This window comes from Felis catus, chromosome B4 (genome assembly GCF_018350175.1).
Source record: "Felis catus isolate Fca126 chromosome B4, F.catus_Fca126_mat1.0, whole genome shotgun sequence".
In the NCBI taxonomy this organism is placed as follows: Eukaryota; Metazoa; Chordata; class Mammalia; order Carnivora; family Felidae; genus Felis; species Felis catus.
The window spans coordinates 57,954,661-57,970,389 of record NC_058374.1 but is presented as its reverse complement, the minus strand read 5'-3'; the positions used below and the strand labels follow the sequence as shown (position 1 = coordinate 57,970,389).

At 38.4% G+C, this 15,729-nt stretch overlaps 1 protein-coding gene across 16 annotated transcripts in view; it reads left to right on the top strand.

The window, feature by feature from the left end:
• The window catches only part of SOX5 (SRY-box transcription factor 5), a 1,017,940-nt gene that overhangs the window by 9,341 nt on the left and 992,870 nt on the right, over positions 1-15,729 (top strand). The window lies entirely within an intron of this gene.

The window sequence follows — 15,729 nt, the reverse complement described above, 5'->3', positions numbered from 1 at the left end:
GCACAATCAGTCTCATTAATTTACTCTTGCACTGGGAACTGCTTTTGAACAAGTGCATACTATTTCTTATACTTTTGCTTTGACTTGTCTTTCTTCTCTCTCTCAGCCTTACTCCACGATACCTACACTACCAGCAGGATAGTAGTGTCTTTTCTACATTAAGTCAGGAAATGAAGTGCTAATTTTAATGCATACTAAACAGACAAACAGTTCTGTCAACATGTAAAGAACCTTAATGCTCCCAGTATCTATTTCTAGGGACTTACTCAGACCCCTGAAAAGCTCTTCCCTCCCTGCTTCTCTTTCCCTATCACTGCTTTTGGGATTTTCTTAACCTTTCTGTCACCACAAAGTCTTTTTTTTTTAATGTTTGTTTACTTTTGAGAGAGAGAGAGAGAGAGAGAGAGAGAGAGAGAGAGAGCGTGAGTGGGGGAGGGGCAGAGAGAGGGAGGGAGACACAGAATCCGAAGCAGGCTCCAGGCTCTGAGCTGTCGGCATGGAGCCCAACGCGGGACTTGAACCCACGGACCACGAGATCCTGACCTGAGCCAAAGTCAGATGCTTAACCGACTGAGTCACCCAGGCACCCCACCACAAAGTCATTATTATCATGGCACCATTGGCCACTGCATTGCCTTAATCTCAGTGGATGAAGTGAGAAGCGAAAGATGTGCTTGCATGCATTGCTGCCTGGTTTGAAAGGGGTAACTGGTAGGATGACAAAACACTTCTCATCAGAAGGTAAACTCCATGAAGGCGCTGTGTTGTATTCCTGATGCAGTCACAATGCCTGGGACAGAGTAGCCGCAGAACAAATGATTGTTGAGCCCACATGCCTTGCAGACTGAGCTTCATTTTGATTCGAAGGCCCGGCCCTGCATGACAGAAAAGTGGGAAAACTAATAGCTGTTGAGCACTGATCCTGTTCTAGGCATGGATCAGGATCTCATTTAATGCTCACAGCCCCCCTGTTAGGTGGGTATCAGCCACTTTTCGTGGATGTGTGAGCAAACTCCAATGGGTCAGGCGCTGGCCTGTTGCCCTCAGCTAGGAAGCAGTAGAATTATTGCCTGAATTTCAGTCTAGTTGATTCTGCTTCTTGTGTTCTTTCCATCATGCTGTGGCCAACGTGCTGGTGTGGGGGCATGAACCTTACCTGCCTGTCCACCACAGGGGATGATTAGGAGGAACAGGTGAGAAGTCACAGAAAGTGATGCCTGAGATGTGAACTAAATCCTGGATGTTGAATATGATTATCAAGTACCCCACTGGTTCATTTATTAACAAATGTGTGTGTGTGTGTGTGTGTGTGTGTGTGTGTGTGTGTGTGTGTGTGATATAACACAGATGCATGTTGTTTGCACTTAATAGGAAATATTTTGTGACTTGAAACAGATTCTGAATACTTAAAAACTGACATCAAAGGAAATGATAGAACTGTATTTCACAAAGGTGATCACTCAATCACTCAGTTGAAAACCACCTGGGATATTTTTAAAACTCTACCTTTCTGGCCCCCATTCAGACAGGGAATCTGAATCTCTGTGGTAGTTGCCCTGTAATGCTACATTTTTAACGAGCACGACTGTCAATTCTTTTGCACATAGGAGTTTGGGAACCAGTGCTAAAAAAAAGTATTGACTTAGTTTGGTACTAGGCTATGTATATGACATCTGAAATTAAAGTAAGATCTCAAAGAATAGTGGCAATGCCTAGATAAAGCACAACTGATTGCTGAATTGTTATACTTTTTTTGATGATGATGTGGTTTTAGAAGTTTTGAAATAAAATATAAATTGTGTTTATTAAATTTAAATGTGTAGAACATTAGCATGTTTAAAGTCAAGAGTGAGGGGACCTGTCACAAACTGGGTTGGGATTGGGGGAAGGGTGGTAGTTATGGGTATTCTAGGTTTGGAAAGAACTTTCTGTAAGGACAAATCTAAGATGGCTAAGTATGCTGAGAACCAGAGGTTGATTTCTTTATCCAGTTTTGTATCCCCAATACTTAAAGCAGTATCTGGAACAGAGTAGGTGCTTAAAGACCTTTGTTTAATGAATGAATAAAAACAGAAGAGAGTGATATGTGGAAAGTAGAATAGTTTGGTTGTGATTACTGTGGATAAAGAGTCAAGAAAGGGTATGCTGAAAAGGAATCCTAGTGAGATAAGACAAAGACAGGGTTTTAATTAGTCTAATATGGTCCTTACAGGAAAGTGCCTTCATACAAACAAATAAACAATACAAAACCAAACCTGAGTTTTGTATAGGATTAAATCACCAGGCCACTGCTTGTGTGTGTTATCTTGGGAGCAGCAATTACTACATGAGGACAGGGACCAAGTCTCTTTTGTTCTCCATGCTATCATAGCACTCAATAAATATTTATTGAACGAATGACAGGGTTTCCACATGGACTGGAAAAGAAAGCTTTTAAATGACACAAAACGTCTTGTAAAATGAGGAAAAAATCTTTACAATTGCTAACCAATAGCTTGTTGATCATGAAACTGGCAAATCTTCATAGAACTGTGTGTTCCCAGTCTCTTTAGAGTTTAGTAAAGTCTCCATATGATAGTTTGTCTGTCACCAAGCGGGCCTTTGCCTCCAGTGCCATTTTCACTTTATTGTTTCGAAAATCCACCATGGTGCCTAGTGCGGTGCCTTGCTGACATTCGCTGTTTAATTAGTATTTGTTGAATAGTTCAATTAGTGAGTGAAGAGTCCTGACTAGGGCCTGGGAGGGGGAAGTGGGGATTGAAAGCAGTGAAGCAGAGAGTTGCCCTCATCCACTCAGAGACCTTTGAGTAGGCACATTTCCCATAGAGCTCAAGGCCTGGTTGTTGGAATCTTGAGGGGAAGGATGTTTGCTAAGATAATGACTACAAAGGTAGGTCCAGCCTTGTTAGAAGAGGCAACCATTCATTTGATCTGGGAAGTCAGGCCAGAAAATGTATTGCGGGAAAGATGGTAAAAAGTAATTCTAAACCTAACAGGAGTTTCAGTAGAAAAATGGCTCTAATTCAGGCAGTGTAATGTTAACATCAATGCGTGTCTCATGGCTCAAGCCCCGCATACTGCTTTGGAAATAAAAGGAGATTGTGTAAAGAATTAGCAATACAAGGCATTTTTAAGTGCTTTATTGCAGAGGCCTGTGATACTCTGTGAAATCTATGCAGCCTTTTTCTTCCTGCTGTGCTTAATTTCAGAATCTGATGCTATTACCTATCCTTAGAGAAAAAAAAATTACTCACTGTTAACTCTTAAAAACCGAGTTTAACATTGCACTTGCTTTCAACATAATCTTTCTGACATTTCTTAGGAAGAGAGAAGTATATTTAGCCACAGAAGGTTTACCTTCAAGTTGCATATGTAGGATTGCTTCTAGGAGGCAGCATTAGAGTAAGAGGGCAAGTTGGAAAAAAAATGTTGAAAGCCTAAGTTTAGAAATGGCTCAAACAGCTTGAAGAACAAGGTCCCTGAGAGAGTTGGCATAGAATGGGTTTAGCATGGATCCAGATCAGAAGCCAGAGAAGTAAATTATGAGGCATTATGAAAATCAGGCAGAAGAAGGAAGGACAGGAGTTAAGTCTTTACAGTATAGGTGGCTATCTTCTTGGACATGAAGACATACCCACCAAAAATATGTTCCCTGGAATGCCATCACTGTGCCCTTTCTTCTGTCTAGCACAAAATAACAGTTGACATTGATTCATAGTTCAGGCATTGTGCTGAGCAGTTTTTTTATTTTTTTATTTTCATTGATTCTTCCCAGTACTTCTCTAATTTAGATACAAATGCTGCCCCATTATACAGATAATGTTGGGTTTGCCCAAAAGTAGCATAGCTGTTTAGTGTTGGAGCTGAGACTTGAACCCAGAGTGGTGGATTCTGAAGCATGGGCTCTTAGCTATGGTAATATAGGAAGTATATTTTAAGTGCTGTTGAGTCATCCCTCAAAATGATGTTTTTATTTTCCCCTTTCTTTATATATATACTTCTATCACTTGAGGACAGTCTTTTTTTAGCTCATTTCTGACCTATTGCAAAGTTCCACAAACTAGCGTCTCTCCTTACAATCTGCTCTGTTTACCACTGTCAGGTCAATCTTCCTGACATGCTATTGAGATCATGTGGCCCCTTTCTCAAAAATTCAAAGTGCCTGAATGCCAGATGGGACCCAGATTCTTAAGTCTGGTTTTTGGGGGCCTTAAAATCTATCTCCAAGTCTCCTATCTTTTTAGGCTCATATTTGAAACTTACCCTTTGAGAATAATTTGCTTCTGATCTGGATTCAAGCTGAACACAGTTTCCCAGATGACTCCCCAACTGTCTGCAACATGTCAGCCATATCAACTCTTTTCAGAATGCTCACGCCAGAGACCATGCCATTACATAAAAAGCCACTGCTCATAGTCAGCTCAGACAATTCTTCCAGAGTTGCTTTTTCTAGCTACTTCAGACTTGCTCATCAGTTGACTTTCCTTGGTTCTCAATCAACTTGTCTCTGTATTTCGGCTTTCTCTTTTTGTTTTGTCCTTTCATTCATTCATTCAATCATCAACAAATATTTATTGAACACCTACTATGAACCAGACACCATGTCAAATGTCAGTGATGTGTAGAGGGGACACACATCTTGTACACAAGGATTTAAAGCCTATAAAGGAAGATAAACGTTAGTGAATTGCCTGCATTTATGATTGCAAATTGTGGAACTCTGTTTCACACAAGTATATACAATCTGTGGGAGAAGTGTCTGATCTATTTAGGGGGGCCAATCAGAGGAGGCTGCCATGAGGAAGTCACATTTGAAGAATGGCTAATGAGGTAAAGAGGACTAGAGAAAAAACTTTTGAGACATGGGGAGTAGCATGTGCAAAGATTCCAAAGGGGGAAGGATACGTTCTTGGAATTAGAAGGCCAGCATAGCTGTAGTCTAGTGACTAAGGAATGCAGCTCTAGAGGTAGGTTGGGATCAGATCGTTAAACCTGATGGGCCATGTTGGAGAGTTGAGTCTTTATAATAAGGGTGATAAGAAACCCATTGAATAGTTTTAAGCAAGAAACTAATAAAATTTGTGGCTATAGCAGGTGGACCAAATTTAAGAGAGGCCGGAATGGATTTGGACAGGCTAATAATGAGAGTATTGCTGTTATTTGTATAAGGAAAAGAAGGCGGCTTGAAATTTGGACTCTTGCAGTAGTGTTAGAGATAGAGACACAAGGAAGGATTTCTGAAGAAGAAAAAAAAAAAACAACAAAAAAACCATGGAAAGTCGCCCAGGTCCAGGTGCTTTGTTAACCCTACTTTTTAGCCTCATTCCAGTAACCTAATGGGATATTCCCTCTGGTAATTACCCATTGTTTCCATGTTTCATAGGTTTAGAAAAGAGATGCTTAAGACCATATCTCTCCTGGGATCTCTGCTGGCTGGATCTGTACCTGTTATAGCCCTTAAGTATTCAGGAAGAAAGATTCGATACAAAACATATAGTGCCTTCTGTCTACATCTTTGTATTTGCCTTCACATTTCTATGTGTTCCTTTTGTATATAACATTCCTTCATATAGGTTTCCTGAAACCCTACCCATATCTTAATTTCCAAATTAAATTTTACTTTTTCTTAGTATCCTCATAGAATATACTGACCGAAGATCTCTCCTTCTGATCTTACGTTATTTACATCTGTAACCACTTTTATGACTTAATTATATATTGTACCATATTGTAAGCATGTTGTGAACATGTCTTATCCTTTGAGATGTAATTGTGAGTTTGTACTTTGGAAGTAGATGCTGTAGTTCATTATTATACCCCTATTTTGGATCATCATTCACTCTTTCGAGCTGGGTAATTTATTTAACCTCTCAGTCTGTGATTCCCTCATCTGCAGAATGGTGATAATCATATCAATAAGCAGTTGCGAGGAATCAATGGTAGAATGGATACAAAGCACTTAAAACAATCCTTGGCAAATAATGAGTTCTACCATATGATGACATTTTATGGTTATAAATATTATCCTTTGAAATCAGAAACCTGTATCTTGTTACTACTTTTGTCTACTTGGAGCTCAGTAAATATTTATTGAATTCAGATTTAAATTTAAATTTAAGTATCACTTTTGCCAGGGGATACAAATATAAATAAATGTTGGTTCTTGTCTGAAGGAATGTTGATTCGATAGGGGAGCAAGTAACATAAACCGGTAATTATGTATCCGTGTGATAGGTGTAGTGATAGAGTATTTTGAGAGCCAGGTTGGGGAAGGTTTACTAAGTGAATTGATGTATGAGTTAAGTATTTTATTCATCAGTTAAATACATAGTAGAATACTATATGTGTGTTATATAAACTCAAAGTTCCATAATAAAATAGCACTCCTACCTTACTAATGATCATGTCTACCCATTGCCACCACTTTCAACTCTGTATTTCTAAATAAAATGTTTACTCCTTATTTTATTATTTAAAAAAAAAGTTATCAATCTATTTGCTACCATTTGGCTTTGTTTTGCAAATCATCCTGTACCTCACCTATCTAAAACCACACATACTCCTTTTCCCTTTCTTCCAATATAATTTCATCTTTTTTTGTGTGTGCGTAGGGGGCTTAAATCAGTTTAGTAAACACAGTCACTTTGACTTTGTAAATGTTGTTTATCTCTGAGAGTATCATGAATTTATTACTTATACTTTTTATACAACTTTTTTAGTTTTCTTGGGGTTAATAATGACCTGTATTCAAACCTAACGTTTTACTAGGATTGCTCAATTTTTACTGGGAATTCCTGAGTCTAAGGCTTAAAATTGGGTGAGTGGCATATCCAAGGTGGTCCTTTGGGGCAGTCAGCCCTGGTGGGAAGGACCATTTTATTATTACATAATTTAGAATTGTTGGAGCCAGATGATAAAAAGCCCCCTGCCTTTTACTTATATTATGCTTCTTAACATTTCTGCAGACTTCGCACCCCTGTGTTGCCTGCACTCAGACACACTGTTCCCAGAAACCTGCCCTTAGTAAGGCTCTGAGTTAAGCTAAGTATGGCAGGGAGTGGTGCTCCGAGCAGGGAGGAGAGCATTCCAACCAGGCAGTGTGACATAAGTAAAAAGGCAAGGAGGTGAGAAATGGCATGGTGTGTTGGTGAAATTACAGATTGTTTGGTGTCAGTAGAGCATGATGGGGACAAGCTGAGATGAGGCTGTGATTGTGGAAAGTGGTCAGATCAGGGTGATCTTTTTATTGTAGACTCCTATTCATGAGATTCTGTCTTGTGGGCTTTGGGGAACCTTGTAGTGTTGAGTAATGTGGTTTGCTTTGCTTGTGAATGAACTAATGATGTGTTAGCCAAAAAATGAAAATCTGGCTCCTTAAGTCAGCAGTTAGAATGCTGTATTTGCATATTTGGTGACATATTAATACTTTAGGGGTGTCCCATCTGTAAAATTTTTAGAGTGCATGATTCTACAGAATGTGTGTGTGTGTGTGTGTGTGTGCGCACACACACACACACATTCATTAGGGCACAATAAACACTTAGAGCAAGGGTCTGCTTAAATGACAGTAGAAGTAAGAGTGGCAGTACATCAGAATTTCCTGGACACCAACTCTGACGTGTAAATTTGTGTGCACTGGGTTTACTGCAAGGGCTTTTGGGAACAACACCTGTGAGGGGTTGAGAGAAGCAGGATGGGCCCATGGAGAAGTTGAGTGTGCCACACCTGAGGGTACAGCTAATCTATGGGGAGCTCTGGAACTGGATGGCTTCTTAGAGATGTCCTGAAACGAGGCAAGGGGGCCAGGCCTCTGTAACCTCACAGAGGTTGTTGTTGGATGTGGGCCATCCTTGGGGAGGGGATGGAACTTTGGATGAGGGCAGTTTTTAAAAAAATTTTTTTTTACTGTTTATTTACTTTTGAGAGATAGTAAGAGCACGAGCAGGGGAGGGGCAGAGAGAGACACAGAATCCACAGCAGGCTCCAGGCTCTGAGCTGTCAGCACAGAGCCCGACATGGGGCTCGAACTCACCAACCGTGAGATCATGACCTGAGCCGAAGCCAGATGCTCAACCAACTGAGCCACCCAGGCGCCCCAAGATGAGGGCAGTTCTTAAGGAAGGGAGTCTTCAGTAGCCAACACTCTTGGCATCTGGGAGATGAGGGCCACCAGGTAGCATACCACAGCATCCACCACAAACAGCCTTCCAGAGAATTTCTCTATGTTTTTAAATTATTTTTTAATGTTTATTTACTTTTGAGAGAGAGAGGGAATGGGAGTGAAAGAGGGACAGAGAGAGAGAGGGAGATACAAAATCCAAAGTGGGCTCTGAGCTGAGAGTGGAGAACCCGATAGGGGGCTTGAACTCATAAACTATGAGATCATGACCTGAGCCGAAGTTGGATGCTTAACCAACTGAGCCACCCAAGCACCCCTCTATTTTTTGAATTCTTATAGATTTTCCTTGAAACGTGACTAACAAAGAGCTAGCAGTGGTCTATGAGATACACTTTTGCCATTTTCCCATGTTCATTTATATTTACATTATTCGTATTACTTGGAAATCCCTAGATTATTGTTTTGTTTTGTAGGAAGTCTTTTAAAAACACTTGTCCAAATTATGGAAAGAGCCTAAATGTCCATCAACTGATGAATGGATAAAGAAATTGTGGTTTATATACACAATGGAGTACTACGTGGCAATGAGAAAGAATGAAATATGGCCCTTTGTAGCAACATGGATGGAACTGGAGAGTGTGATGCTAAGTGAAATAAGCCACACAGAGAAAGACAGATACCATATGTTTTCACTCTTATGTGGATCCTGAGAAACTTAACAGAAACCCATGGGGGAGGAGAAGGAAAAAAAAAAAGAGGTTAGAGTGGGAAAGAGCCAAAGCATAAGAAACTCTTAAAAACTGAGAACAAACTGAGGGTTGATGGGGGGTGGGAAGGAGGGGGGGGTGGGTGATGGGTATTGAGGAGGGCACCTTTTGGGATGTGCACTGGGTGTTGTATGGAAACCAGTTTGACAATAAATTTCAAAAAAAAATAAAAAACACTTGTCCATGTCATGAGGGTTAATTTAGCTAAAAATTAGATGACGTCATCCATAATCCATTTCCTAAAGCATGTGAGACTGTAATGTGTAACAAATGATGAAGGAAAGAAAGAGAATGGCATTAACATGAACTTCTTCCTGTGGTGAAATGAGGGCCCCTGTGGCAATCTGTTAATAATTAGATTAAAAAATAAAACCACACAGAAAACAGTATGGCGCTTCCTCAAAATATTAGAAATAAAATTACCATATGAACTGGTTATTCTATTGGTTGTTTACCCAAAGAAAACAAAAACACTAATTTGGAAAGATGCATGCACTGCTATGTTTATCTCAGCATTATTTACAACAGGAAAGATATGGAAGTGACCTAAGTGTCCATCAACTGGTGAATAAAGAAGATGTTGTATATGTACACAATGGAATATTACTCAGCCATAACAAAGAATGAGATTTTGCCTTTTATGACAACTTGGATGGACCTAAAGGGTATTATGCTAAGTGAAATATTCACACAAAGAAAGACAAATACATATGATTTCACTTATATGTGGTATCTAAAAATCAAAACAGACACAAACAAACCAACAAACAAAAAGCAAAAACAGACCCATAAATTCAGAGAGCAAACTGATGGTTGTCAGAGGGGTAAGTGAAGAGAGGGCAGGCAAAATGGGTGACGGGGGGAAAATAAATAATTCCAGCCTTGGATAAAATGTCTTTATGAATGAGGCCAGGGGAACATTTTAATTGGAAGTAGGACAGCTGACTGGATGTAAACATGTGATGGGGGTAATGTGTCTCCATGCATTGGTAAGGGAGGAGGCATTCTGGCCCAGTATGTGGACAAGAGTATAGGCCTAGGTTTTTCAGCTTCCCAGATGGGCATCTAATTCACTGCTCTCCTAATTTTTAGGATCATGTATGCACATCATCAATAAAAAGATTATTATTTTACTAGTGGTGAACACAAAAACAGAAATTAAAAGGAATGAGATAAAGAGGGAATAAAGAATATCTATAGAATGAATAATGTAAATAGAAGTCATAATATTTTTACTAGCATGCCAATAGATTATTATTATTTTTTGCCTCCACCTTAAAGACTTCTGAACTAGATTTCTAGAGCATAAGTTATATATTAAATGGGGAAAAATTGTACTGGAGACAAATTTTGACAGTTTTTTGCATTTGACCCATGTAACTGTTACAATGAGATCATATGAACTCCCGAGTATTAAAAAATAAATAAGGTTTTAGAATACAGTTGTGTTGCTTTAAAATATTTTACAAATCGAGGAGGGAGTGTGTGTCTGTGTGTGTCTGTGTGTGCTAGCCAGGGTCATAATGACTTAGGGTTTCCTTCTGTTTAACAATTCCTCATAATTAGCTAAAAGGTTGGGGCCACACTGACACCATTACCCCTGTGTATATCTGGCTGTAATTTATGAGCCATATCCTGCCTTATTTTCCAGAATGCTTTTACTTATTTTTCTCTGATTCATAAACTTATAAATCAGTTACATGTAATAATGAAAAGATACCTTTATTTACATCATCTCAGCAATGAAAAGAAACCTTTCATAAATTTAGTGAATTCCTTCATGTCCTTTGGAATTTTGAATGTTTATAAGCATTTTCTGGCAAAACTCAGCATGGCTTAAAAGAATTATCCCAGATTGATCTTTTGCCTGAACTTCAGATAGCTCACCTTCCTGATTAATATCTTTTATTTTGTTAATAAAAATTCATTTTAGTTGTGTTCTCATTTATATACTTAGCAGTATGCTTAAAAGATATTGGTTGCTTTGAATTTCTTGAAGAAAGGGGATAAATACATTTCAGGTAGCATTACTATTACTTTGCATTACAGATAAAATTAACCGACTGAGCCACCCAGGCGCCCAGATAAAATTAAATGGTAGCCAGATTTGGAACTAGTATACAGAAGTCTTAATAATGATATGGTAATCATGGTTAGATACCTAAGGAAACCTAACTACATAATCTTTTTTTTTTCAATATATGAAATTTATTGTCAGATTGGTTTCCATACAACACCCAGTGCTCATCCCAAAAGGTGCCCTCCTCAATACCCATCACCCACCCTCCCCTCCCTCCCCCTCCCCCCCCCCCATCAACCCTCAGTTTGTTCTCAGTTTTTAAGAGTCTCTTATGCTTTGGCTCTCTCCCACTCTAACCTCTTTTTTTTTTTCCTTCCCCTCCCCCATGGGTTTCTGTTAAGTTTCTCAGGATCCACATAAGAGTGAAAACATATGGTATCTGTCTTTCTCTGTGTGGCTTATTTCACTTAGCATCACACTCTCCAGTTCCATCCACGCTGCTACAAAGGGCCATATTTCGTTCTTTCTTATTGCCATGTAGTACTCCATTGTGTATATAAACCACAATTTCTTTTTTTAAAAAAAAATTTTTTAACGTTTATTTATTTTTTGGGACAGAGAGAGACAGAGCATGAACGGGGGAAGGGCAGAGAGAGAGGGAGACACAGAATCAGAAACAGGCTCCAGGCTCTGAGCCATCAGCCCAGAGCCCGACGCGGGGCTCGAACTCACAGACCGCGAGATCGTGACCTGGCTGAAGTCGGACGCTTAACCGACTGCGCCACCCAGGCGCCCCTAAACCACAATTTCTTTATCCATTCATCAGTTGACGGACATTTAGGCTCTTTCCATAATTTGGCTATTGTTGAGAGTGCTGCTATAAACATTGGGGTACAAGTGCCCCTATGCATCAGTACTCCTGTATCCCTTGGGTAAATTCCTAGCAGTGCTATTGCTGGGTCATAGGGTAGGTCTATTTTTAATTTTCTGAGGAACCTCCACACTGCTTTCCAGAGTGGCTGCACCAATTTGCATTCCCACCAACAGTGCAAGAGGGTTCCCGTTTCTCCACATCCTCTCCAGCATCTATAGTCTCCTGATTTGTTCATTTGGGCCACTCTGACTGGCGTGAGGTGATATCTGAGTGTGGTTTTCCTAACTACATAATCTTAAGTGTACTTCATAAATTAAAAAGCAGAAACTTCCCTGTGCTAGAGAGTGCTTTTTTAAAAAAAAATTAAAAAATTAAGATTTTTAAAAAATATACACAAGAATGATCTTTCCATTATTGAGTAGAGGACATATGTGATCTTGAAGTACTGTGCCTTGAAATTTTCAGGTGATTACACTCACATTTGCTCTTATTCTCTGTATAACTATTTGCATATTGATCTTAATAATTTGAAATAAAGAATGTTGTTGTGCTTGACTAATATTACCATTCACTCATTTAAAATCTTTTTATTGCAAGTCTTTGTCACATGTGACAAATGTTCAGTAATGGGGTTACAATGGTAAGCAAAAGAGATTTGGTCCCTGCCCTTACAGAGCTTCCAGTCTAGTGGGAAAGATGGAGGTTAATCATCTAATTGTGTGAATAAATAGCATAGAGGAACGTTCTCTTCTTCATTTTAATTATGACTGCTAGCTGGACTGTTGATTTTAAAAAATTATAAACATAATTATTTATATAGAATATTAAAGAAATGATATGTACTTTAAATATTTTAGGATTTTAAAAATGTGCTTTATCAATCAGTGTATCCTTGTTTATCAGTTTGCCCATCAATTGATGTATAGTCAAGGCTTTTAAGTATGGGTCCCCTGAGTGATGATCTGTGTCATCTTCTTGGGTAAGTTACACCCATAATATATATTCTATGGCTTTTTTTTTTTTTACTAAAAATGGCTGGGAAGCTTAAAGGCATTTGGCAAGGAATTTAAGTGCAGAATTTGCGTAGATTTTTTTTGAGTTTTATCCCAATTTTATGAAGTAAAGAGAACTTTAGTGGTTATTAAAAACAATTTGCCTTTATTTTTTCTAACACATTTAATCTAGTGCCACTAAAAACACTTTTGTCCTCATATTTTATTAGTTATGTAATGTTTAATGAATTTACCCAATAGGAAGTAGAAATGGCATAAATGGACTTAGGATCAAGCAGGCAATTAAAATGGTATGAGAGAGAGAGAGAGAGAGAGAGAGAGAGAGAGAGAGAGAGAGTGTGTGTGTGTGTGTGTGTGTGTGTGTGTGTGTGTGTGTTAAGAGTGGCCTTTTTGCCACGAGGGTGCTATGGCCAATAGTGTGTTTCACAGAGGGAATGGAGCTCATCCATTACTCTGGTAACTTGGTGAATGTAGGTTGACTAACAGTCGTGCGATGGTATTAGTGATAACTACTGTGGAGTGCATTATGACAGAAGAGTATAGGAAATTATAAAGGGGTTATAGGGTAGCTTGATTTATTCTGGAGGTCAAAGAAAGCTTCCAGGAGGAAGAGACATTTTGGCTGGGATATGAGGAGAGGTAAGGGGACGTAACTAGGTGGAGAAGGTGTGGGTGAATATGGAATAGAGAACAGCATGTGCAAAGCTCTGAGGTGGGCTACAGCTTGGAGTATTGAGGGACTAAAGAAAACCAGAGTGGCGAAAGAGAGCGGCAAAAGTTTCAAAGAATGAGACTGGAGGAGGAGGCAGGACTTGTCTTATGCAGGGTCTTGTAGTTGCTGCTAAGGATCTGGAGTTTTTATCAAAAAGGCAAGGGCAAGAGATTAAAGGATTTAGATTTGCATTTTAAAAAGATCATTCTGACTGTTTGGAAAACGGAGTGGAAGTGGCATCAGTTGTGTAATGATTAGGTAGTCTAAATAAGAAATGTCCCTGTCCCCAAAACTATTCATTCTGCCATTTTTGGGTTCCTCATCCTGCCACATAACTAAAGTCCTCTGAATACTTGAGGAATAACAGAACCTAAATTTATCACAGGTGTAAATCTTTTCAATACCCAGGAAGACCCTACTTGTATTTTCTGTAGTGCACATTGCTCACTATCTTCTCCTTTTATATTTGTATTTATATTCATGATTTCTGCCCAACATATTTTCAAGACAGTAGAAAAAAAGGAAAAGTCAATCTTTTAATCTTGTACCATGCTATTGACTTTCTTTGAAAGGACAACAAGTGTGTTTATTTTATCACTATCAGTCTAAAAATTAACCGTGAAACATCATTCTCTACTTCTAAACTATGTGTAACAAAGAAATGCTTTATTGCAACTTCATCAATAATTCAAATGCAACTTAAAAGAAAGTAGGGCAGCATAAGGAAAAAAGCACACTTGTTCCATAATTGAGTCGATTAAATAGTATTGAGTCCAATTGTCATATTTATATCGATGAAACAACTTTTATAACTACAAAGAGTCTAATAAGTGAGATCTCAGAATTATGAGGCAATGTCATAGACATCTCTGCATTTTTTCTTTTGTAAAATATAAATAGCGAAAGCAACCTTTACTAGCGTGCAATAATGAAGGAACAGTTTTTGAAACGTGCTCTTATTGGGATTTAGTAGTTTTCAAGACTGTGCAGTAATAGCCCAAGCTATTTTGGAACTGTGCATACATTAGTGTTCTAGTGCAGCATGATACAATAATGTGTGAAAAAGTATACGATCGCACCTTGTTTAAATTTGCAGTTTTTATGCATAACCCCACAGCGAGCTCTTGTTAGATTTTGACTGTATATAGGAGAGAAAAAAGTTTATAGAAGCCTACAGATTGTGGATGGATGTAAATATCTGACTATGGAAATAAAGTTTTTTTTTCTTTTTTGCACGATCAAGAGTTAAGTTTATGTTGTATATATTATTTTGCAAATCAACCTATGGTTCGTTTTACCCAGAGGAAGCTTCAGAATGTACATATATGACCATCTAGATGAAAATGCATATCTGCTTATTTCATATATGCAGAGTATGAGTGAAAAGTACCAAGTTTGATTTTTAAAAACAATTGTGCTATCACTTATGCATTCATATTAATGTTGTTTTTCAAGACTGTCACCCAGAGAAGCAATACCCTGATTTCAATGATGCCCTTGTTCAAAACATTTTGGAAAACTTCCTCTCAGAATTGTCTTTTGAATCATTTGCAAGCCTGACTAAAACATCCATCTCATTACTTTCTATTCGTATTTTATACCAAGATTCATCATCCTTTTTTTTATTCACCAGAGTTGGCTATAAATGTCTCCCTGAAATGATGAAAACGGCTAAAATTGACTTTCAAATTATGAAATTTGTCACCATTGAGGATATTTAGAAGTGTGTGCGCGCGTGTGTGTGTTCCAGACTTAGAAAGCACTTTCAGAAGGTGGTAGAAATACTGTGACTGATGGCTGATCTGTAGGGTAAGGGAATCGTGTTCTAAGGGGACCACTGTGAAGGGAAAGCATGTGGATGAGATGGTATGTTTGTAGGAAAACCAGTCACATTACTTTTTAATGACACAGTATATTAGCTTTTACAACGTATACAGAGAAAAATGTAAATATGTCTTTTGGAATGCAGGGCCAAAATACCTTATACAATTAGTAGCATATTTTATTATTAAGACAATTAAAGGATTAAGCAACTACAGTGCTAATCCTTTGTTGGCAGATTCTTCAGATAATGGTCCTTACATGGGAATGTCTCTGTATAATTTTATTTAAATACTACCATTCACTGTCTTATCTATAAATATATGTATTTTCATTAGCATCTTGCATAATTCATACTTATTTTCATGTCATTGGAGGTACTATTTGCTAGCATTTGAAATTT